This window comes from Haemaphysalis longicornis, unplaced genomic scaffold (genome assembly GCF_048455015.1).
Source record: "Haemaphysalis longicornis isolate Haplotype H1 unplaced genomic scaffold, Haemaphysalis longicornis Haplotype H1 scaffold_25, whole genome shotgun sequence".
Taxonomy (NCBI): domain Eukaryota; kingdom Metazoa; phylum Arthropoda; class Arachnida; order Ixodida; family Ixodidae; genus Haemaphysalis; species Haemaphysalis longicornis.
In genome coordinates, this window is record NW_027526314.1 from 4,502,154 (window position 1) to 4,528,649 (window position 26,496).

The following is a 26,496-nucleotide window of genomic DNA, read 5'->3' on the forward strand; positions in this document are numbered from 1 at the left end:
AATCTTTAATCACGCGATACATACCCACATACGTTATCAAGGGTCGACAACGGTCCCCTTGGTTCTCAACTGATTTAAAAAAAAATGCGGAATAAAAAAATCGCGCCAATCCACCCCGTGAATGTGGTTGGAAAGCAAAGCTGTAAGCGGCACCCATAACGATTACTCATGCGACGTCACTTAAAATCACTCACATCGCTCTACAAATAGGAAAACCAGAGAGAAGTGAAATGCACTGAACCACACCATTTATTACTTCAAAGAGATATTCTTGGTAAGGTTACATCAATGCATGATGCTTGAACGGTGTTTGGTTCAGTTGTAATGGTGTAGCAAGAGTGGAAACTTTTTTTTATAAAATCTAAGTAAGCTCCTACCCGGTGTTAGACGATCTGACTTCTCCGTCTCTGCGCCGCGGACGGAGGCGACGAGACTTGCGGCTGAGAAGGAGGAGGAAGAAATAATTCTGTTCAGATTTCTGAACGGCCCAGGAGTGCAGCCTTGGGGAGTGGTTCCTTCTACTGCGGGGCCCATATGCAGTACGCGCGGCCTGTGTTCTGTCCACCCACTGAAGCTGGGTAGGTAGAGAGGGCCTGGACAGCAGCATCTCCCATTTCTCTTGCTGGGTAGTTGACGGAAAGAGAGGAGGGTGCTCAGGGCTAAAGTCGCACACCCCGAATACGGGGCGGAGTATTTCTACTTCTGAGAAAAATTTACATTCAGCGTCATAGCGATTCGGATGCATTACGTGAAGACGCGTACGCTGTGGGAAGGAGCCCGGATTGTATGAGCCGTAGGGTAGTTTGTTGTTCTCTGGAAAGGTCAGGGTAAGGCGAAGGTACGGTCTGTCTCAGAAGGCGATAATGCTGGATTATCTCCCTGGACATGACAAGCGGGTGACTGTCCTCGTGCAGCTCCATAGCACGGGAGGTAAAAGCGCAGGCTTGTTGGGTGGGCGTATTTGTTGCCCTCCATTGAAGCGTGAGGCGGTGTCCAGATGAGCTGAATGGAGCCGTTTGGGGAGTGCTTTTTTAGCACGCACAGTGCAGGTCAGGACACCCAACCCGACTGGTAATTCCAGTAGGCTTGCTGGGAATCGGTGACTACCCTCTGAACCCCTAGTTGAGTGAGAGCCAAGGTGATGTCTGCCTCTTCTGCTGCCGTCATTTGTTGGGTCCTAAGCGAGGTACACACAAGGAGGTTGGTTCTGGAGGTAGCCACGATGATGGCGTGTTGCTGCCCTCGATGTTAGGAGAAGTCTGTGTAGATAACTGTATGAGCCCCATCGAGGGTGGTGTTTAGCGCTTGAGCCCGTGCTTTTCGTTGACCCTGGTCATGTGAGGGGTTCATATTTCTAAGCAAAGGGAGCATCTTTAGTTTTAGTCGCCAAGAGTCTGGGAGTACGTCAAGCGGAGTGACATTCTGGGCTGCCCAGCCAATCTGGTGAAGCATGCGGTTACCCACCGCAGTTCTGAGTCGGACCTTCTGGTTAGAAAGATGGCCTTCTATCAGCTCTTCCACCGTGTTTTGGAGCCCATGCTAAGCAGCCTCAGTGTGGACGCATTCATGAGAAGACCAATGGCCTGCTCAACCGCCTTTCTAATCATTATATAAAGCATCTCTATGTCTTCCTCGTCGAGAAGAAGATAGGGGTTTGTCGTAAGTAACACTCGAGACGACAAAAGCTTCAATTAATCGAAAGGTACCTGATTCTTTTAGTCCTCGCTTCTTGGTGGCAACTCGCCTGATCATGTGTATGATTGGATTATTGCTGTTTTTGAGGCGCTGCAAGGAGACGTCACTCTTGGTGTTGGCCTGGAAATGTAGGCCCAGGATCTTGATGCTGGGGTTTGGAGTGATGGCCTGGTCATCAAGGAGTATTTGAATGTATTCCTTGATTTGGCGTGAGGGCGGACGACACGGAGCTGTGATTTTTTACGTGAACACTGGAGGCCACAGGCTTTAGCACTTTGGCGTACTAGAAGAGAGATGCCATGGATTGGTGTGAGCTTCGTTTAATTTTTGTAACTCTTAGTACATGAGCAAGGTGCGCACAGGGCCGCTAGACGGGCGTGAGTGGTCTTGTGACGCTTTCACGTGGCATTCAGCGAGAAGGCAGGGGGTAAACCCGTAGATGTGCTTGGTGAGTACACCATTTGTCTTCCCGTGTTCACGTGGGCTCGTAGCTGAGTCGGTAAGACAACGGGCTCAGCCGCTCTCGCTTTGTTAGTCTATTAGTTGCAGGTTCGATTCCCGGTGGTGCCAATAATTTCTTTTATTTGTTCGCTGGAGTTTTCTGGTGACACCAACGGTCGCGAAAGAACCCTTGGGGGGTAGAGGTAGAAAGCTTTGCTTTAAAAAATCGCGCCAATCCACCCCGTGAATGTGGTTGGAAAGCAAAGCTGTAAGCGGCACCCATAACGATTACTCATGCGACGTCACTTAAAATCACTCACATCGCTCTACAAATAGGAAAACCAGAGAGAAGTGAAATGCACTGAACCACACCATTTATTACTTCAAAGAGATATTCTTGGTAAGGTTACATCAATGCATGATGCTTGAACGGTGTTTGGTTCAGTTGTAATGGTGTAGCAAGAGTGGAAACTTTTTTTTATAAAATCTAAGTAAGCTCCTACCCGGTGTTAGACGATCTGACTTCTCCGTCTCTGCGCCGCGGACGGAGGCGACGAGACTTGCGGCTGAGAAGGAGGAGGAAGAAATAATTCTGTTCAGATTTCTGAACGGCCCAGGAGTGCAGCCTTGGGGAGTGGTTCCTTCTACTGCGGGGCCCATATGCAGTACGCGCGGCCTGTGTTCTGTCCACCCACTGAAGCTGGGTAGGTAGAGAGGGCCTGGACAGCAGCATCTCCCATTTCTCTTGCTGGGTAGTTGACGGAAAGAGAGGAGGGTGCTCAGGGCTAAAGTCGCACACCCCGAATACGGGGCGGAGTATTTCTACTTCTGAGAAAAATTTACATTCAGCGTCATAGCGATTCGGATGCATTACGTGAAGACGCGTACGCTGTGGGAAGGAGCCCGGATTGTATGAGCCGTAGGGTAGTTTGTTGTTCTCTGGAAAGGTCAGGGTAAGGCGAAGGTACGGTCTGTCTCAGAAGGCGATAATGCTGGATTATCTCCCTGGACATGACAAGCGGGTGACTGTCCTCGTGCAGCTCCATAGCACGGGAGGTAAAAGCGCAGGCTTGTTGGGTGGGCGTATTTGTTGCCCTCCATTGAAGCGTGAGGCGGTGTCCAGATGAGCTGAATGGAGCCGTTTGGGGAGTGCTTTTTTAGCACGCACAGTGCAGGTCAGGACACCCAACCCGACTGGTAATTCCAGTAGGCTTGCTGGGAATCGGTGACTACCCTCTGAACCCCTAGTTGAGTGAGAGCCAAGGTGATGTCTGCCTCTTCTGCTGCCGTCATTTGTTGGGTCCTAAGCGAGGTACACACAAGGAGGTTGGTTCTGGAGGTAGCCACGATGATGGCGTGTTGCTGCCCTCGATGTTAGGAGAAGTCTGTGTAGATAACTGTATGAGCCCCATCGAGGGTGGTGTTTAGCGCTTGAGCCCGTGCTTTTCGTGACCCTGGTCATGTGAGGGGTTCATATTTCTAAGCAAAGGGAGCATCTTTAGTTTTAGTCGCCAAGAGTCTGGGAGTACGTCAAGCGGAGTGACATTCTGGGCTGCCCAGCCAATCTGGTGAAGCATGCGGTTACCCACCGCAGTTCTGAGTCGGACCTTCTGGTTAGAAAGATGGCCTTCTATCAGCTCTTCCACCGTGTTTTGGAGCCCATGCTAAGCAGCCTCAGTGTGGACGCATTCATGAGAAGACCAATGGCCTGCTCAACCGCCTTTCTAATCATTATATAAAGCATCTCTATGTCTTCCTCGTCGAGAAGAAGATAGGGGTTTGTCGTAAGTAACACTCGAGACGACAAAAGCTTCAATTAATCGAAAGGTACCTGATTCTTTTAGTCCTCGCTTCTTGGTGGCAACTCGCCTGATCATGTGTATGATTGGATTATTGCTGTTTTTGAGGCGCTGCAAGGAGACGTCACTCTTGGTGTTGGCCTGGAAATGTAGGCCCAGGATCTTGATGCTGGGGTTTGGAGTGATGGCCTGGTCATCAAGGAGTATTTGAATGTATTCCTTGATTTGGCGTGAGGGCGGACGACACGGAGCTGTGATTTTTTACGTGAACACTGGAGGCCACAGGCTTTAGCACTTTGGCGTACTAGAAGAGAGATGCCATGGATTGGTGTGAGCTTCGTTTAATTTTTGTAACTCTTAGTACATGAGCAAGGTGCGCACAGGGCCGCTAGACGGGCGTGAGTGGTCTTGTGACGCTTTCACGTGGCATTCAGCGAGAAGGCAGGGGGTAAACCCGTAGATGTGCTTGGTGAGTACACCATTTGTCTTCCCGTGTTCACGTGGGCTCGTAGCTGAGTCGGTAAGACAACGGGCTCAGCCGCTCTCGCTTTGTTAGTCTATTAGTTGCAGGTTCGATTCCCGGTGGTGCCAATAATTTCTTTTATTTGTTCGCTGGAGTTTTCTGGTGACACCAACGGTCGCGAAAGAACCCTTGGGGGGTAGAGGTAGAAAGCTTTGCTTTAAAAGAAACGGTTGTTCCGTCAGGCAAAGCAAACTACCTCGTTTCGCCGTTGGCACGTGTACAAATCCGTCCTTTCCGATTACAGAGCAGCTATCAAGGAAGCCAAGCGCGTTTTTCTTAATAATACCCTTCCCTCAATTCTTGCAACCAACCCTTCTAAGTTTTGGAAAACTGTTAAACCTAGTGAAAAGAAAAACATTTCGCTTACGAACTCAGACGGGCAGCAAGTTCGCTGTGAAGACTGTTGCATTGCATTAAATGATTTTTTTGTTACTTCTTTTTCGAATTGTTCTGCATCTGCGTTGCCACAAATGCCTAGTCGTGATTATTTACCTATGTATCCTGTGACCGTTGATGCCGTTGGAGTGCAACATTTAATTCACAACCTTAAGTTATCCTCTTCTTGTGGCGTAGATGAAATCAACTCGAAGTTTCTAAAAAATACTGCACTGTATTCATCAATTTATTTGTCCCTAATCTTTTCGCAATCTATTCAGAGCTCCACTTTGCCGATTGACTGGAAAGTGGGGAAGGTGGTCCCTCTGCACAAGTCTGGTAACACACAGTCTCCTCTCAATTACAGACCAATTTCCCTAACCAGTGTTCCTTGTAAAATGTTAGAACATATAATTTACTCCAACCTTGTCTCCTTCCTAGAATCAAACTCCTTTTTTACTCCCTACCAGCACGGATTCCGAAAAAGTTACTCATGCGAAACCCAACTTCTTTATTTTACTAATGACATAGGATCAGCTTTAGATCGCGGCTCACTTGTGCATTGCATTTTTCTTGACTTTCAAAAGGCTTTCGATACAGTACCTCACCAATTACTCCTCCTGAAAATTAGTGCCTTAAACATTGACCCGAACATTTTTAAATGGATTGAATACTTCCTGAGTGATCGCACTCAGTTTGTAACAACTAATGACTATAACTCGCCTCTTTCTAAAGTAACATGTGGCGTACCGCAAGGTTCCGTTTTAGGCCCTTTACTTTTCCTTATATATATTAATGATCTCCCCGACAGTATTAACTCCTCTATAAGGCTATTTGCAGACGATTGTGTCCTTTACCGCGAAATAACCAACGAATCAGATAACCAACTCCTACAGGCAGACCTTGAGACTGTCTCAACCTGGTGCAATAAATGGCTTATGACACTCAACTCTAACAAATCTAAGTGCATGGCAATAACCCGGCGATGTATTTCTCCCGCTTGTACCTACAGAATTAACGCAGTCCCCCTCCAGCATGTCTCTTCATATAAGTACCTCGGCGTTTACATTACCAACAACCTATCTTGGCACACGCATGTTACCTACATCTGTAATAACGCTAACCGAACGCTCGGATACTTGCGCCGCAACTCTTCTCGCGCTCCGCTGTCCCTTAAAATTCTACTATACCGATCACTAATTCGCCCAAAGCTCGAGTACGCGTCCGCTATATGGGATCCCGCGCAGCACAATCTAATCAACGCGTTAGAATCTGTTCAGAACCGCTCAACTCGGTTCATTTGTTCTAAATATTCCCGTACTGCTAGCATATCAGAAATGAAATCTAACCTTGACCTACCCAATTTAACTGTCCGGAGGAAACTGGCGCGACTTCATTTTTTTCATAAGATATTTTTTCACCACCCATCAATGAAGCGAGACCTGATTTCACAACCATCGTACCACTCATCACGCATTGATCACCAGCATAAGGTTGCCATTCCATTTTGCCGCACGAAATTCTTTTCAGCAGGCTTCTTACCGAAAACGTGTGCCGATTGGAACCACCTTCCCTCTTCCGTTGTAACAATAACAGACCCTTTGTTGTTTAAGACTGCAGTTTCTCAGCAATTTTTGTAACTCTATGCGCTTTCCATTATCTATCTTTGTCTTTTATATGCTTGAATTCTTACTACAAACGCATTCTTTTTTTTCAGTTGATTTATGTTGCCTTCGTAATTTGCGCTTCTGATATTTGTTTCTTTTCTTTGTTTTTTTCCTTGTTTTTTATTCCTTTGTGTGTTATGAAATGTTGTACCCACCCCCTCTGTAATGCCCTAAGGGCCCTGAGTGTACTCTAATAAATAAATAAAATAAATAAATACTTTGTTATCTCGAGCAGCTGGAAACTCGAGACCGAGCTATCTCGGGCCTTCTGGAATAGCTCCCAAGGTATGCTGTCTGCGGTTAAGATAACGCCGATATATTTATGAGACGACAATGGTAGCAATGGCGAGCTGTTTATAGTGCAAAAGGAAGGGTTCAAGTTACGTTTGCGTGTGAATCCCATTACTTTCCCTTTATTAATATTAAGCGTCATTTGCCAAATCGAGCACCAGTTATCGAAAGCATCAAGGTACTGTTGTAGCAAAGAAATGTCGTCATTAGTATTTTTAATTTCGCGGTAAACGACACAATTCATTTACAAAGACCGTTAATTTGCGCCAAGAAATAATCCGGGCCGGATTTTCTACAACGACAGCCGTTACTTTGACATCCTTGGATAAAAACCAGCGGGAATTCAGACGAAGACAGAAGGAAGTAACCACATGGACAGCCGCTGGTCTAACAACTGAATTTTTAATATCAGAAAGGGTGAATATAAATACTGAACACAAACAATAAAGTCATAAAAAAACAATGCTCATGGGCAAACAAGTTTGCAAAGGTCGCGTTGATACCACAAGTAGATGTGCGCATGTTACAATCAAGGCACACGCAGATACGCAATCTCTTTAGGATGGAGACACATGCTTGTTTGGCTTACACACTTGTCTACTCCTTCAGCTATGTGGAATGCCTCCATGAGTTCGCGGGTTGTTTGATTACGGTGCCGAAATAAAATGTTAGTGGCAGGAAAATTAGGTTCGCGTTGGCTGCACTTAGCGCAATGCGAAGAAAGATGGGATGATACAGGGCCTTTCAATGACAATTCATGTTCTCTTAAACGCACGTTGATACAGCGGCCAGTTTGCCCAACATAGGTTCGAGCTGCCTTAATTTTTTTTCGAAATCATAATCATTCGGCATCACCTGGGAGAGGCGTACGGTATGACGTCTTTCTCGTTACGATCAAGTGTTGCCACAATTACGGCGAACGCTGGTGTTTTTTATTTGGGCAATCTTGGCCAATCTCCCACAGGGGGTACGCTTGGCTTGAAAAACGTGCGCCGGGGACGCTGGGCGGTCACCGTGAGGCATGCACACTCGAGCGCTCGGCCTTTTCTTTGTTTTTTTTTAGTACGGGGCGGTCGCAGCGATATTGGCGAACCTCCCTAAGTGAGTATTCTTGGCTTGACAAACGTGCGCAGGGGATGCCGGGCGGTCCACGCGAGACACGCACACATGCGCGCTAGGCATTTTCTTGGTTTTGTTAACGGGCGGGCGGTCGCCGCGAGGACCGCGCTCGGCAATTTCTTGGTATTTTTAACTGCGGACACGAAAAATGACAATTTGCTAAAGAGCTTCGCTATTAATACGGTGTTCAAGTTTCAGTGTCACTGTTTATTTGCATAGTTAAGATGCTGGAATCGTCGTTATATGCATCGAAGTCGTCATCTTCGCGGCGAGTAGTGGATGTGAAGCTATCCGCAGCATTGCATACTTCCACGAGCTCAACTTGCGAATCTTGCATGAAGTCGCGCAAGGCTTGAACCATAGCGAAGCTGTAGGATTTGAAAGGAAAGCTTTAGTGTCCTTGCTGATGCCGTTGTATGCCAATACGCCCTGCACGAAAGTCAACTTTCTCTGACGATGATGATTACTGATCGTGGGTGAAGTGGCAGAGAAAAATTAAAGCCGTTCCACTCAACGTGAAAGCTGTCGTAAATGCAGAGCAGTGATTCGCCATAACGGCCTGTGGCACCGTTATCGGCTTACTGCTACTACCCATCACGCTCTTCGCCTCCCTGTCTCACTTCTCTCTTGATGAATTGAACGGAGGTTTGTCCAAAGCAGTTCGAATTTCCCGCCTTCGCAGTGCTCGCGCGCCCCCTGCCTGGAACGAACAGCGCGAGCGGTTCTCGCACGGGCCGGCACCTTAGTGCGCAATCCACAACGCGTTGTTTTTGGCGGTCACTTATTTCGCTTACTATCGTAAAATTGGGCCCATCTTCCCGCGAGGGGGACTCGAGTAAATGCGTCGCATAAGGGGTGGGTGTATTGCGTTAACGTTTAGTGTTTGGGGAGTTGGTGGTAGTGAATGCGTTGTATCAGCAGCTTCTTGACGTAGTTTGAATGAGTCAAGGATATAAGGCGCGTTCGTAGCGTCCCATTCTGTGTCGGCTTTGTGGCGCAGTGGGTACAGCACCATGTACATTGCGTTCCGCCCGCAGGGTCGAGGGATCGAAACCAGGCGCCGGATGGTATTTTATTTTATATAGTGTAGGGGGAGGGGTGCGGACTACGACTACGGACGTCAACGCGGGTGACATCGTGAGTTACTGAAATGCTGTGCATTTAAAAAAAGCCGCCTGCATCTTCCCACGGGGGGAACTCGAGTAAATGCGTCGCATCTACTCGAGTCAAGCAAAGCGTCACGTCAAGCGTAAGCCATGCAAAGACGCCCTTGACTGAATTCCGAACGCGCGCTCCGCCGCTTATATACGTTGAGGGGACTGCGTAAGCCGGTCCCAGTCGACGACGTTGGCGTACTTGTAAAGCGGCGTGGACTCTAGGTGTTTGAGCCAACCGCGGATGTTGCTTGGCCGGAGAACGGCACACCGGTTATATGCGCAGCGCGCCCGAAGGAGAGGAAACCGCGGAAGAGAGAGTACTGCACATGCGCCGGCCCAAGCGCGTCTGCCGGCCGCGGCTATGACGCAACGTGCCGCGGCTATGACGCAACACAATCCAACACAATCCACTTTAATCCAATCCAATCCAAATCCAAGCCAAGCCAAGCCAATCCAATCCAATCCAAGCCAATCGAATCCAATCCAATGCCCCTCGCGAGAGAGTGTCGAATCCAATCCAATGCCCCTCGCGAGAGATGTGTTCGCTTTCGCCTCGACTCAACGCGCATGCGCAGTGAGCGTGCGGACTACGGACGCCAACGCGGGTGACATCGTGAGTTACTGAAATGCTCTGCATTTAAAACGCTTCCTGTGGCCGGGGTTGAACCTGGGTCCCTCGCGTTATGAAGCCGCCGTCTCTCGGACTGTTCCATTTCGACATGGTCGAAGCCAACGGCAAGCAGCAGATACAGGTTCGCACCGTACACCCCAAACCCAAACGTAGGCCTACAGAGTGCACACCCGAGAGTTGCTGTGGGTATCCTAGAAAAGGGGTGCGTATACCTCCAGAGCAGCACATACTCGCAGTGTGGGATTGGCAAACCAAAGAATCCATCACGAGAAAGCTTTGCGTTCAATCATCGCGGTGCCTAGACGGACGGGTGCATGATTTTATTTATACGTGAGCACAGAAGGACTCATCACAAAACATTTGTACAAGTTTGAAATTGTTTAGTTACATGTTTTATTTTGCTTTTCACCTTGCTAGTAGTAGTAATCGTAATATGCATCAGTATCGCCGTGTTCCTCATGCCAAGCATTACATGCGCGGTAGCGCTTGACGACCGGGCTGGAGGATTTTTTTTTGATAAAGCTACTGCGTGAGCCGGGACTCGGCGGTCACCGCGATGCACGCGCTCACGAACGCTCGGCATTTTCTTGGTATATTTTCCTGCAACACAGAACTTATTGTTTGTACGTCTCCGCTGTTAAAGCGGCGTGAAAAACCTCAGTGCCGCCGGAGCACGAAACTTTAGGCTGATTATAAATGCTTAGTGCCTCGACTAACCACGGGGGTGCCTTAGGTGCAAAAAAACCGACTTCAACATGTCGAAATCGGCGGTATAAACTACGTATCCGCGGTGATCGATTCCATTAGGCGTGTTAACGGAGGAGTTAAAAAAATTAAAACTATAGTGCTTCAAAATATTGTCGATTTATTCGAACAAGTTTCTGCTAATACTGATCACTAACTGCCAACTGCACATTACTAATTAGTTGATATTCCCCGCGTCTGTTTACGCACCCGATCGAAACATTTCGGCGATTTTGACATTCCCTGTCTTCAGGGGATATACTGTTGAAAAATGGTCGTCGCAGAGAGCTTTGGTCAAATCAGAAAGAAAAGAAGCTTCGCTACTCGTGCAAAGAGGAGAATGCAGCGATGACGTGCTCCTTGAAATAGCCTGCTTTTGGTGGGCGGATTTTCAGGACATCAGAGAGAAGGAACTGAATGCAACAACAGTAGTCCTCGGCTGCCAATGTCGGCTGCATGGCCAGATTACTACACTTTAAACAAAGACGAGACAGGTTCCACGGAGTAAATGTACGGGGTAGACATGGCACCCTCTGAGGTAATTAGGATGAACTGCCGTACGCTGCACCCATCCCCCCTGTGCGCACGTCTTTGCCTTTATGTGTTCGGGGGGAGTACCCGAGCTGAGGAATATACGGGAACAGAACGCATTCGTGAGCATAAATCCCGGTACAGGGAGAGGGCGCGGCCCGTCAACAGCGGATGCGAGGTAGAGGGTGGAGACAGTGTGGCATCGGCGCTCGGTGGTGCCACGGCCCCTCGATCAAGTTCACGCAAGTTGCGGCCTGCCGAGTCGCGCCGCTGCCAACGGGCGAACGTGTCTCGGCGGAGTTGACAGTTGTGGCCGCTGTTTTCAGTGAGGGCGCCACCGTTCGGGGATGAGTCGGAGAGCCGGCCGTGCTGTTGGCGGGAACGGGTGCACGAAAGCAAGCGCATCGTTGGCGTTAGTACGCACAAACCCTAAAACGCACGTGGTGCGGGTGGGAAATGTGATTATCGTCATTAGTGAGGCGTTCTTCTGTGTGCATTTTAGTGACAGTAAGTCTCGCGCAAGCGGCGCAATGCCGCGCAACTTTAGTGTGCCGCTGTGCGACTCGAATGCTAAAAAAGATCACGGAGTGCGCTACCACGAGTTTACTAGGAAATCGGAACTTCGTGAGGCGTGGCTGAAGAATAGTTCTCGCGAAGTACCAGCGGGAAAAGGAAGCAAATGGCAACCAAGTGACTGGTCGCTGGTATTCTCTAGACATTTTAGAGAATGTGACTACAAGACAAACGCCAAGGTAAGGATTTTACTTCCGACCGCCGTACCCATCGTGTTTCCCAACTACCCTTAGTACATGCAGAAAGAAAGTGGGAAGCCCAGAAAGCGTCGTAAAGGTACCTCTGCGGTTGATGCAAGTAGATGCATGCCCAAGACAGAGCCCCAGCGAAGGTTTTCTGCTTGATCACAATGATGTAGAAGCGCTCGCTCCTCATTTCTCCGCAGAAGTGTGCTCAAAGAGTTGTTTTTCAACTTATGCGGGGTGCCAGACTACCGTAGACGTCGTGCGTATCATGGAATACTTCAAAAAAACAGGCAAGAATAAAAAAAACAGATTTCTCACCTATTAAACGACCTGCAACGATTTCAGAGCGAACTCGACGGACTGGAAGACCACCTTCAGTCGTTTGAAAACGACAAGGCGATTTAAGCTTTTGTACAGCTTTTCGAAACTGCAAAATAGGGTGACAAGTCTCAGTTTTTTAACAACCAAAGCCGTTCTATTGTAAGCAAAAGCCCTCCTACTGTAAAGAAATGCTGCGCGAATGTGTGCTTTGAAAAGCATGCTCGGAAATGGGGTATGAACACTTGCGCACCGGAGGTCGTTTGAAGTTGCCATGTTGTTCTACACTTCAAAAGTATGTGGAAAACTCGACCGTTGAGGTTGGCGTGAACTCCTTGATAAAGGAGCGCCTTCGTGTGGAGCGTAAGGAACTGTGTGTTGCGCAAGAAGATTATCTCTCACTCCTTATTGATGAGATGGCTATCGCACAGAAGGTGATATATGACCAACAAGTGGACAAAATATTTGGCCTTGTTGACATGGGCCCCGGGGGCGAAACAAGCACGACACCTCAAGTGGCAAACCGTTTGTTGTGCTTTCTTTTACGGGGATTGCCAACCAGCTGTTATACCCTTTGGCTATTTCTTCACGCGATGCCTGAAGAACGACAAGCTGTTTTCTATGACAAGCTGTCGAAGACATGGGATTTCTCGTGACGAGAGTCGTAACTGACAACCACCAAATTATCCTTTTCAAACGTCTTTCGGGAGAGGGCACTCTTGTTCCTGCTGTGCCTGACCTTTCGAGGAAGGGTAGCCGACTTTTCCTTTCTTTTGATGCTAATTATCTCATAAAGAATTTGCGCACCAACTTCCTTGAGCGAGAGATCATGGGCGGGGATGGACAAATTTGAGACGGCTGCTACCTGAATAAACTATTTGAAATACAGTCAGAGCTACTGGTTAAGCGAGTAAGATTCCTCGCTCGCGCTCCCGTGGAGAAGATGATGGAGATGAACTTGGAGAAGATGAAGGTTTGCAGGGCTACTCAGATATTCTCTCCACCCGTTATTGCGACTCTCCAGTTTCTTCAGGGCAACCCGTGAAGCCACCCTGACGCACATGAGTTTGAAAACTGCTCTGCCACAATAAACTTCATCAAAATGGTAGCAAAGTGGTACGCGCTCCATGACATCGGCAACGTTCAGTCTTCAGGACGGCATGACGAACAGTGTGACAGATGATGAATGGTTTCATGGCTGGAACATGACTTCGTGCGCTACATGGAAGACTTCCGGATTCACAGTGACAGGTCGAAACGAATGACGAAGAAGACCTATGAAGCGACACTTAAGACGACAAAGTCAACTGTGGCCCTCATTGAATGTCTCCTTCATCATGTCAGGTAAGATATATTTTGTCTACACCTCGGAATGTTTACTAGTGTTGAGACGATCCCACCTGTTTGATTGTGAGTGTCACCGGATCTTACGTGCGGCATTTGTGCTTTTTTCAGTATGCGCCATGTCCTGACACCTTGCTTAAACAGCGACCCTGTGGAGTTACTGTTCAGTTACTTTAGGCAGTTTAACGGCGGCAATGACAAAGTGGACGCCCGGAGGGCAGTTTATACTGTGAAGAAACTGTTAAAGGTACTGTTCAAAACTTCACACATAATAACGTTATCAAAAAAGCAATGTTTTTTTCAGGTTGGAATTCTCCAAGCGGTAAAAAGTGGTAATGCATCCGCTTCTTCTGAAATAAGGTATACCCATCAGGCGGGCCGTTCAGAATGCTGAAACCTATCCGCTGCCAGCGCCAGTTGTATTTGCTACGAGGGAACTTGCCAGCGAGATCGAGTTCGTGAACTGCTTCTCTGAAGAAGCAGACCTCGAGATAGCACCTGTGGCATTCTTGGCTAGATATGTTGCCCGCGTACGTGTGGAAAAGGTACGGGTCATTTCGACAATATTTATTAAACCGCATTTTTATTTTGGTTTAATTTTTGAGTGGCACGATGATATACGATCTATAGATACTTATCGTAGCTTTCGTTTCGGTGTACTGCTTGGTTCTTCAATAATAAATTTCAAATAGAAACATGTGGGCTAGTACATAGTTCCTGCTTTATGGACAATTTCATTCTCGCTATTAGTTGCCCTGCCAGTCGTGCAAAGCTTTGCTGCAGGCTGAGGTTCTATCACAACCAATTTATGGGCTCCCCAAGCACATGGACAATGGAAATTTGACCACCCCTGAAATTGATGTAGTCGGGCTATGCAAGCTCACGTGCAACTTCGTAAGCCGGGTGATGAAATCAGAAGAGGCCAGACGTAGTAGCCAGCTGTTAAAAATGATGGAGTCAGCGCTTCCACACTTTACACGCTGCCCTCAATTATTCTGCGAAAGCCGTGACAGCGTCCGCACTGAGAAGCTTTGCAAAGTGTTTATAATCAAGCTCTTACGACATGTGCTGGGAAACTGGGCGGGCGATATTAACTCTACAATGGAGCGACTTCTGAGGCTGTCTCATAAACCTCTTTCAGGGAAGGTTTTCCGTTTGTAAATATACCATTTACAATATTAATGTTTTTGAAGAAAAGTTTCCTTATTCTGAATACTATATTTACCTCACCTCTTGCTTTATTTTTTCTCAAGAAAGAATCTCGGCCTTTAGTTACGGTTTTTGTTATTGCTGTTGTAAACAAATAAAGGCTGCATGAAACTCCCGGTTCAAACTCTTTTTCGTGGCTTCGAATAGCAGTGTTCTATAAATGGGCTTAGAAATTTAAAAGGCAGTTATCCAATTTGACTTGAAAGTGACATTTGTTAAGGGGAATATAAATATATATGGACCTGAATCTCAAAGCTCCGATAGTCAGTGACTTTTGCGGATATAAATACACTAAAATCTCGCTGATACGTTTTTTAAGGGAACAGGATAATACAACGTATTATGCGAAAATCGTATTTATCCAAACAAGTTAAAAACAGGGGAAAGATATGCATAATCCATCAGCAAGTCCTTTTTACTGAGCAACGTTGAAGGTGCTGGTCAGTTTTCTCGGTACTTTCTTCCTTTCAACGTCAAAGACTACATTCTTATGCAACGTAAAAAATTAAGCTAGCGCTATTTTTCACTTCGCTGGGCGCTGTTTTGTACGACAATTCGTGTCGCGCCTTAAAGCCACCGGACGCTTGAAAGTCTTCAGTGTGCAAGAAGAGCGTGGATATGTTAACTTTTTTGCGTAGAACTGACCCTTCGACGTTAACACCTGGCGCTATAATTTCCTTGAAGCATGTAAGCACGACGTCTTCCGGTTCGATTATGGTACGTTTCGCAAGATGGCGCAGTGATCGCCTCACGTACCATCATCATTGGACGAAGCGGCCAGCCCTGGCAGCGATGTTTTTGCCGCAAAACCGGCACTGCCGCTGCCCAGTGGCTCCGCAACGTACAGGTCGTGCCTTTTTGGAAAGCGGTCCGAGCTAGTAAAGCAGTATAGCGAGGAGTAACGTAAGATTTCTATAAATGTCGGTGAAGATCCACTTTCGCGATCGTATTATCCTATTTTTGGCAGAAATGGGGTAGTATTAAACACACAAAGACGCATTACTGTATGGGGTCATTCGCTGGGAATAAAAAGAAAAACGCATTATGCCGAAAAACGTGTTTGTTATGCGTTGTCGTGTCAATGAGAATCAACTGTACACAATGCAATATTTTACTTATTTTTATATTTTACTTATTATTACTGACTGAATGGCGCATAAAACATACGGCCGCCGTTTGATAACGAAGACAGCTAGAAAAAATAACTCTGAGATATCCGTAGCATGGCTCCCGCGGCACGCTGTGACAAAATTTTAGGCTTGTATGACTAACGTACGAGGTTCCCAGGGCGTCTAAACTTTTTCCGCGCACGTTGCAGCAGGAGAAAACGTTTAGACGCCCTGGGAACATCGTACGTTAGTCATACAAGCCTAAAATTTTTCCACAGCGCGCCGCTGGAGCCATGTTACGGATACGCCGGAGATTTTTCCCCTATCTGTCTTCGTTATCAAACAGCGGCCATGTGTTTTATGCACCATTCAGTTACGCCCATCGGACGAGCGAAGCGCCGGGAGAGGGCGCAATCAGGTTTCGGCGACGCGTGTCTCTAAATCCTGGGCATGCCCCGGGGCTTGACGGCGTGACTCTTGGGGCTATTAAATTTTGGGCTGAAGAATTCGAACCCGTTCTATTGAATGTAATAAATTCATGCTTCAGGTTTAGTTCGATTCCACTCAACTGGAAAGTGTCCAAGATAATTTTGCTCCAAAAAAAGCCAGGTCAGGTTTCGATTTAGACAACTTAAGGACGATTGCTCTTACTTCTATCATGATAAAATTAGTAGAGTGAATATTTTTAAAACGGATGACTTCTTTCATGCAGGACAGGAAAGTACTCAGTCCTACTCAGATTGGTTTTAGGCGGGGATGTTCTATTTGGAACGCTCATGTGGACTTAGAGGCAAGATTCCGCTTAGCACAAAAAGGGAAAATGGTGTCGGTACTACTAACCTTAGATGCAGCTAAAGCTTATGACAGTGTCCAGCATGGTATCTTACTTAACAAACTAGCGCGAATAAACCTGCCTGCATGCCTTATTGCTCGGATTAAGGAGTTTTTTGCTGATCGGTAATCCTTTTGTAAGAATGGAAAGCTATTTTTACGAAGATTTCCACAAACTAGAGGTATGCCTCAACGATAGGTTTTATGGCCTTTATATTTTAACATCCTTATGATTGACATTCCTGTGCTACCAGAAGTAACAAGCTACGTTTATGCGGATGATATAGCGTTCTTTCCGGCCGTAGTCGACATTCACTCGCTATATGACCGTTTGCAGACCTAATTATCTCTGTTGGAGACATGGCTTGACAGCATTTATTTAACGTTAAATGTGTCGAAGAGTGCTCTACTTGTATTCCCGGTTGCAGGAGCAGTTTCAATTTCTCTCGCTTACATTCCACAGGTAGATTCGCTGAAGTATCTTGGTGTTATATACACGTCTGCTCTTGATTGGAATACACATATTAACGCATCAGTCACAAAAGCGGAGAGACCATTTGGTCGCATGAAAAGGCTATGTGGGAAACAAGCAGTAATGCGCCGGGACACACTCTTGATCCTACGTCTGGCCAGTCATGTAGTTTGGGTGCGTCTTGTTCTGCAGTTGGAGAGGCGCATACCTGTTGGAGAGGCTCATTCTTCGATTTTGCCTTGGCCTCCCCCGGTTCATCTCGAACCGAGTTCTGTACTTAGAGGAACGCGTTCCTGAACTCAGAGTACGATTTCTCTTGCTGAGTTCAAACTTACCTCCGCACGTACGAAGCCCCCTTTGGAGCTCCAAGCCTGTATTTATTTGTAATCCGAGTTTATTTTTTACATCTCCATGGCCTAAACGTATTTCCCCCCAAGTGCTATTCGTTCAAACATGCCTGTACTCTATTTTTGTTAAGCTAAATGGAGTTATTCCGGTATCCACAATTGAGCGAGAAACTGAGTTTTTCGTTCAAAAACCCTTCCCTCCGGCTGCAAAACTTCTCCCATGCTCTGTATTAGCCGCTATTTTAATTCAATATTTATTCAAGTATCCTGTTTCTTCTGTTATTTATACTGATGCATCTTAACATGGCGAGAAAGCTGGAATTGGTAATTTTTCACAATCTCTAGATTGGAGCTATTCGCTACGAATCGTGGATTACACACCAATTTTTATGGCAGAATTTTTGGCAATAGCTCTCGCTCTATGCAAGGTACCGCAGCATGTATCAAAAGTCATCATATTATCCGATTCGATGGCAGTTATATCGGCATTAACGTCCTCTTCCGACTCTCCATTGTACCGTACACTATTATTTTTTGTTCGTCGGCACATGAAGGAGGTACGTTTGTCTAGGACCCTGGCCATACGGACATCAGGGGCAGCGAGCTAGCGGACCATTTAGCTAATCTCGCTGTCACAGCTCTCATTCAATTCGGAATACCTAATCTGGCTCTTTTTGCATCTTCAAGGATAAGGCGATATTGGCATTTAGGCGCTACTCGTTCAGACTCACTTTTATCATTTGAAGAGTATCAACACTAAAAGTTCTGGTGTAATGTTCATTTTTGTGGTTCTCGGCAACGCGAGGTGACCTTCACCGAGCTGCGCTGCAGGTTTCCAAGGATTAATTTCTATCTGTTTAGATGAGGACTTTTAGCTACGGAACTATGTGTGCAGTGCCAGGTCCATGAAACAATCAAACATTTTTTTCTCGACTGCCATCATTTCTCAACAGCTAGACAACTGCTTTTAAATGACCCAATTCAGCGTTTGGGGCTGACTTTTTCGATTCCACTTATATTATCTATTGGCGCATCACATTTGGGGTTTGCAAAAAGGGATATATATAATTGCATTCAAAATTTTTATTCTGCTTAAGGTCGCTTGAATTGCTTAAGGGTGCTAATTAATGGGTAATTCGGGTTTTATTCATAACTAAGTTTTTTTACGGCCTCTTTTCGGAAACAATTTAGTATTTTGAGGTCCCCATGTATTTCATCAACTGATTTAGCCGAAATCTTTGAGGACATCACCATCACCATCATCTTTTTTGCTTTTATGCTCGAGTTTTGGCTGTTAGAAGGTTTGTTTTGGACCGTTTTGGGAATCCTTTAACGACTGTGGTCCAACAGACATTGTTTGTTTGACGTTTTGCCTGTTTGCCAACAAGCATTGCAACCTCGAGCACCGGTGACTGGCTCGATGGCCCTTCTTAGGGGGTCATGAACCGACCACTGCTGGCGCCTGCCTGTCTCGTCGTTGGCCCGTCCCTTACCATGGATCGCCATCATCAATGCGTCCCTCAAGACATTACGCCGGAAGGTGTTCCAAGTGATGGCTCGAAACCACCAGAATTTCGTCAGTCTGTTTCTGACCACTTCCGTCAAGTGAGGATGCTTTGAATGCAACTAGTGGTGATAGTGCGCCTCCCAAGAAAGTTCGAGTCGACTGTTCAGATTACGACGAGGCCACATCAGCGTACTCTGTGCCAGAGGACATGGATGCCAATGAAGACGCTGAAGGCGGTTCGTTTACAACAGTGACATATCACACGAGCCGGCCGTCGGGCATACTAATTCTGTTCAAGCCAGTTGCGGCTGAGGAGTCTTTTTGGAAAGTGAACCCGAACGTGGTGGCTAGAGAAGTCGTCGCAGTTGCTAAGGGACAAGTTTAAGGTCATCGCATCAACCGAGATGGCAGCCTGTCTCTCAGTGTTCCCTCTCTGGCTGCGGCTCAGCGGCTATTGGAAACTTCCAAGATAGCTTCACTCGACGTTAATGCGAAATTCCCTGCTCTTACTGCCTCAACTTCGGCTGTATAACTGACTTGCCCATAGAGTACACAGAACACTGCCTACCTGAGTACCTTAACCCTTTGAGGGTCGAATTTTTTCGCCAAATGCGACCCCAGAGGGTCGATTTTTTTATTGCTGTTTAAATTCTTCGGATGAATCTTTTTTGAGAAAAAATTATCGTATTTTTTAGGGTGACCATCACGTGACAAAAAATCGTATGTGTTTTTATATTTATCTGGTTTATTCACGAGACACACAAGAAAAATTCTAAATAAAAAAATCGCGCCAATCCACCCCGTGAATGTGGTTGAAAAGCAAAGCTGTAAACGGCCCCCTTAACAATTACCCATGTGACGTAACTTAAATTCACTCACATCGCTCTACAAATAGCAAAACCAGAGAGAAGTGAAATGCACTTAACCACACCATTTATTACTTCAAAGAGATATTCTTGTTAAGGTTAAATCAATGCATGAAGCCTGAACGGTGTTTGGTTGAGTTGTATTGGTGTAGCTCAAGAGTGGAAACTTTTTTTATAAAAGTAAAGTAAGCTCCAACCCGGTGTTAGACGATCTGTCTTCTCCGTCTCTGCGCCGCGGACGGAGGCGACGAGATTTGGGGCAGAGAAGGAGGAGGAGGAAGAAATACTTCTGTTCAGATTTCTGAACTGCCCAGAGTGCAGCCCTGGGGAGTGATTCTTCTGTGGAGCCCATATGCAGTCCGCGCGGCCTGTGTTCTGTACACCCGCTGAAGCTGGGTAGGTAGAGAGGGCCTGGACAGCAGTATCTCTTATTGCTCTTGTTGGGTAGTTGACGGAAGGAGAGGAGGGTGCTCAGGGCTAAAGTCGCACACCCCGATTACGGGGCGGAGTGTTCCTACTTCTGAGCAAAATTTACATTCAGCGTCGTAGCTATTCGGATACATGAAGTGAAGACGCGTAGGTTGTGGGAAGGAGCCCCGACTGTATGAGGCGTAGGGTAGTTTGTTGTTCTCTGGAAAGGGCAGGGTAAGGCGAAGGTACGGTCTGACTCAGAAGGCGATAATGCTGGGTTATCTCCCTGAACGTGACAAGCTGGTGACTGTCCTCGGGCAGCTCCATAGCACGGGAGGTAAAAGCGCAGGCTTGTTGGTTGGGCGTATTTGTTGCCCTCCATTGAAGCGTGAGCGGATGCCCAGATGAGCTGAATGGAACCGTTTAGGGAGTGGTTTTTTTCACACGCACAGGGCAGGTTAGGACACCAAACCCTACTGGTACTTCCAGTAGGCTTGCTGGGAATCGATGACTACCCTCCGAACCCCTGGTTGAGCGAGAGCCAAGGTGATGGCTGCCTCTTCTGCTGCCGCCATTTCTTGGGTCCTAAGCGAGGTACACGCAAGGAGGTTGGTTCTGGAGGTAGCCACGATGATGGCGTATTGCTGCCCTCGATGTTTGGAGGCGTCTGTGTAGATAACTGCATGATCCCCACCGAGGGTGGTGGTTAGCGCTTGAGCCAGTGCTTTTCGGTGACCCTCGTCATGTGAGGGGTTCATATTTCTAAGCAAAAGGAGCATCTTTAGTTTTAGTCGCCAAGAGTCTGGGAGTACGTCAAGCGGAGTGATATTCTGGGCTGCCCAGCCAATCTGGTGAAGCATGCGGTTACCCATCGCAGTTCTGAGTCGGACCTTCTGGTTGGAAAGATGGCCTTCTATCAGCTCTTCCACCGTGTTGTGTAGCCCCGTGCTAGCAGCCTCTGTGTGGACGCACCCATGAGAAGACGAATGGCCTGCTCGACGGTATTCTAATCATTATATACAGCATCTCTATGCCTTCCTTGTCGAGAAGACAGGGGGTTGACATAAGTAACTCTCGAGAGGACAAAAGCTTCAGTTAATCGAAAGATACCGGATTCCTTTAGGCCTAGCTTCTTGGTTGCAACTCGCCTGATCATGTGTATGATTTGATTAATGCTGTTTTTGAGGCGCTGCAAGGAGACGTCACTCTTGGTGTTAGCCTCGAGATGTAGGCTCAGGATCTTGATGCTGGGGCTAGGAGTGATGGCCTGGCCATCAAGGAGTATTTGAATGTATTCCTTGATTTGGCTTGAGGGCGGACGACAAGGAGCTGTAAGTGTTTACGTGAACACTGGAGGCCACAGGCTCTAGCACATTGGCTTACTAGAAGTGAGATGCCATGCATTGGTGTGAGCTTCCTTGAATTTTTTAAACTCTAATCCCATGAGAAAGGTGCGCACAGGGCCACTAGATGGGCGTGAGTGGTCGCGTAACGCTTTCAAGTGGCATTCAGCGAGAACGCAGAGGGTAAACCCGTAGATGTGCTTGGTGAGTACACCACCTTTCTTCCCAGTCTTCGCGTGGGCTCGTAGCTAAATCGGTGAGACAACGGGCTCTCGCTTTGTTAGTCTATTTGTTCCAGGTTCGATTCCCGGCGGTGCCAGTATTCTTTTATTTGTTCGCTGGAGTTTTCTGGTGACACCAACGGTCGCGAAAGAACCCTTGGGGGGTAGAGGTAAAAAGCTTTGCTTTAAAACGAGAGAATAACAAGCCCGCACCTTTTGAGTGAATCAAAATCAGATAGATATCAGTTCGCGGGCGCAAAAAGCGGGAAGCGTCCGGAGGACGATACCAAAACCAGCCGCTGCGCGCGCGCGGCCGGATGCGGGAGCGATTGACGGCGCAGCGCTCATAAAACACAAAAAAGGAGAAAAAAGCCTCATCAGTTTAGTAGGCGACATTGGTCTGTGACAGGCGCAAGAAGCGAGAGGCGCCCGAGCGCCCGGTGGGCGATACCAACACGGATACACAGCGTGCCCCCTCGTTAGCGGATGCACAAGCGATAGCCAGCGCGCCGCTGAAGTAAATAAAAAAAATAAAAGGAAGAGCCGTCAGCGCAAGAAAAAAATTTGACATATTTTCAAAGTGTGGGCATCACATGCCAAGCAAGAGAAGTTGGCGAAGAAGGCGCGTTTTTTAAAGATACAAGCAATGCCGCATATGTACATACATTATTGACCATTTTGAAAGTGTTTGCCGATGCCGTACATGTACTGCCGTGACCCTCAAAGGGTTAAGGAAGTGGGAGTTGTATCGGTATGCCGACAAAAATCTTTTGTTCCCGGAGAAGATGGCTCAGTGGAAGAGCGTCCCCTTCGAAGTATTGTATTACAGTTTCGACCAGACCGCCCTATGCACAGGCGTGTTTTTTTTTTTGGCTTTACCAGCCACCCTGTCACAGAGTACTTTGGAACAGCGATACAGTGATACAAATTCCAGCGCCATGGACATATTGCCAACTTTTCTCACGGACCCTTACGTTGCAAGGTGTGCTCTGGTCCCCATAGTCACAAGGTTTTCCCATCAAGGAGAGAGCCAAAGTGGGCTAACTGCGGCGGATCGCATGCCGCAACTTTCGCAGGATGGCCCCGCAAGAAAGCTGTCACAGCAGCAAGAAAGGCATTTAATATTACACGTAAAATTGAATGCACCGAGGCGCAGTAAGCCGAATGCAAGTAATGCTAGAGGCAATGCCTTCTTTCAACAGCAGCTGTCGACATCCCGACCAACATATGCCGAAGTCACCGCTGACTCGTCACAACAGACACCCCGGCCTGCACCTCGTTGAAGAAATTTGGTACCTAACTCGAAAACCGTGACCTCAAGCTTGGCCCCTATGGAGGATCCGTCACATCAGCGACCCTTGGATACACATACCCGGCGGTCCTAAGGCGTATCGGCACGACCGGAGAGGACAGCAGTTCCACAGTTTGAGAAAGAAATACCTGACAAGGCCCTTATACGGATCCTCATTTGAGCGCTTCGTTCGATCACCCGTCTCCTCCTACAAGCTAGCTCCCTTCCAGAGATCCAAGCTATGCTATCACTACTACAGGCCCGCTCTTTCACTGCCCATGCGTGTCTCGGGTATGTCTAACACATACCAACAGACAGCTATTTTTCAATGGAATACTATTGCCTCGCCAACAAGACAAGTGCATTTCGTCAATTAGTGCATTATTATAACTTTCCTGTTTTAGCTTTGTGTGAAACACGAGCAACTGACAAGTTTCGCTTGGCTAACTATGTGCAGTATCGTGCTAAGAGACCAAATGGACTCAGTCGTGTTATGCTTTGTGTGCGCAGACTTACCCTAGTCCCTCGTGTTCTCATCAGTGTTGTACGGAACGGCGTTCCTGGAGCTAGTTCCTTTTTGGAGGAAAGTGGGAACGCCACCATTCCATTGAAGGTCGGTGGAACTGTTAGGTTTATGGAGGAACGGCAGGAACGGCGTTCCTTCTGCAAACTTTACATTGCTAGGATTTGACCGTTTTTTATTCCAAGGCTGGAGTACAAAAATGCACAAGTCACTACTGTGTTTCTCTTTCGACAAGCTGGCCAATTTTCCCGCGCCCTTCAGCGGAACGTGCTTCCGCGAAAGTCAAAGGCACAAGAATAACCCCGCAGTGTGCCGCAGCTTGTGCTTGCTTTCATGCCGGTTGAGCTTACGAGTCGTTCGACGAGTGAATAACGCAGCTGCGAAAATGCTTTCAGCTCTCTTCGTTTTTCGGAGAGGCCAGGATGCGCGTCTGCAGATAGAATTGTTCCCTGCCGGGGAAAGGTTGTCTAAGTCCAAGCGGCGCTGCAGGTCGTTTGTTAAACCACGGTATTTGTGTATTCTCAGGGGTACTTACCGCATTAGTGCACGCGAGGCGGGGGCCCGTTGTTGTCGGATGAATTGCGCTCGCTGTGAGGCCATTTGAAGGGTCACCGGCTCTCGGGACGCTGTAATGCTCGAAGTTACAGAGTACGCACGCAGTTCGTCACGGCGTGGTCTGTCGCCGATCTGGCAGCAATGGGTCGACGGGAGTGCCAGGTCATTTTGTATTGAGCGCGTCGTTTTGACACAGGACAGGAATTTCGTCATTGTTGGGCATAATTTCGTCTCGCGCTGTATGGACACTACCTGAGAGAGGCCGCCCAAACGTGGATGGCCAGCGTTCAGAGTTATTTTAGTTGGTCGGTTTCAACCTGTGCTTTGATTTTTTTGATACTGTAAATGTTTTTACGTACATTATTAGGCTGCGCGCTATTTCCTGTGCTTTTATCTTTGCGTACTTCTAACAACAGCAACTGATTTGTGCTTCGCGTCCACATATTTGGCTGTCTTTGCTTGTTTCCTTTATCTACTACCCTGAGTGTGTTCGGTATACTTTCTAATTCTTGCGTGTACATTTTATGTGTGACTACGCTGTTGACTTTGAATTTCTTTTCTTGTTATCGTCTTCCGACTTATACTTGTATTGCGAAACTTGTAGCCATTACCTGTGCTGCTGCGTTTTGTTACTCGCAAATTTGGGCTGTATAATCCGCAAAGCTTCGCTTTTGTAACCCACTCACTCAATTCTCTGTAAAGGGCCTGTAAGGCATTTTAAATAAACTGCAATATTCAATAACCCTTAATTCATTAAACGCCTATGTATTGTTCCTTTCGACACAGTTTTCTGTGCAAGAAATGTAATTATTTTCTTGCAAGTGAGGAACTTTAATTTGCACATCTGAAGCGCGTTAACCTTACTCCGCATTTGTAAGAGGAGCACCAAAATTGCAGTTAGCCATGTCTGGAGTTTGTCCGGTGCTCCCTAAAAAATTTCGTCTCGAAGCGTTTCTTTGGATTCTTTTTATCTCCAGATAATCTTCTGTCGGCGGTGTTCCTATTCGTATAATATACGTAGTTCGGTGTGAGTTTTAAATTTTACTTTATTTCGCTTCAGTATTATCCGACACCCAATTTTAATTTAAAAAAATGAAATGTAACATTAAAGGAACACTGAAGTGAATTTGTCAAGCTCCCGTTTTTGCTTGCACTGCGTAGACTGGCTCAAATTAGCACAGTTTTCATCGTTTATTCGGTTGACAAATCGGTAATTATTTTACAAAGCGCGAAAGAAGAAAAACTACCATGCGCGGTTTGCGGCGGCCGCACCAACTAAGCTGTGACGTTGGGAGGAGGGGGCACCGTGATTGGACGATGTCCAAGGTTAGCAATCAAACAAGTTTTGGTTTCGGTTTCGGTTCTGTAAAACAACGTGTTTGACATGCGATGGCGTCGTTGGATAGGCATTCTCAATATCCCAGTAATCGTAGTACCGCGCTTCTGCCATGTTGTCGGCTGTAAAATGCATAAGATAAGCCTCCCAGGGCGGCTTGGAATCGTAGTATTCACTAGCCGAGGCCTACGCAGTGCATGAACGCCCCCCTCGTCCCCGCAGACGCACAAATGCATGCGCTTTTCCCCCATATTTGGAGCTTGCCACACTCATGCCTGTATCGTAAAAAGCGTGTTCGCACCAGGCCACGGGTCTGTTGATTCTGGCCTGTGCCCACTGGCCGCAAGCAGTTGGTGCTTATGGCAACAGCACGCCAACGAGAACTCGCTAGCGCGCCAGTGCCAGCCTGCGCGAGTTCTGCGGACTAGTTCGTGGAGCAGTGAATGTTGTGGCCCAAAAAAAGGTGAACTCAGTATAGAAAACATCGGCGAAAAACAGAAAAATTACCTTGTACAAAAAAAAAAAGATCGTACCCGCGGGGATTCGAACTTGTGACGGGCAAAACACTCGCGATGATATACCTAGCGCTCCAGACCACACGGCCACGGGTGAGAGCACAGCAGTCAATGGAAATACAAGGTATATAATGTATAACCAGTTTACACTTTTATTTAGTTGTAGTATTTTAAGCAGCTTGGGTGACTATTTGTTGTATTGCGCTCGTGCAGTACGCATCCCCCGAGTTTCCACAATAGCTCACGTCTAGCAATTGCATTTCTTAGACGGAAAAGCGTACGCAGATGCGTAGACGTGCTGCTGACCGCTGTGCTCGTTCGCCCAGCGCAAAAAAGTGCTTCCCGCACCCTAGTTTATGCTGTACGGTAAAAATATCCGTTGATTTTATTTCCTTAGTACCTATATTGACTTCGCTGACTCTTCTACCCCTTCAAGAGGACTTATATTTTCCTAGTGGCGTACCAGTCAGCGAAGCGGCGCATGTGCGCTTGTGCAGCGCTTGTGTGAAGTGACCTTGACTTGGAGCTAGATACAGAGTACAAACTAACGAAGTAAAGAAAGACACA

General features: G+C 47.2%; 1 pseudogene; it reads left to right on the forward strand.

Moving 5' to 3' along the window:
• The first annotated feature begins 9,786 nt into the window (after nt 1-9,786).
• The window catches only part of LOC144172691 (luciferin 4-monooxygenase-like), a 55,559-nt pseudogene continuing 38,849 nt past the window's right edge, over nt 9,787-26,496 (forward strand).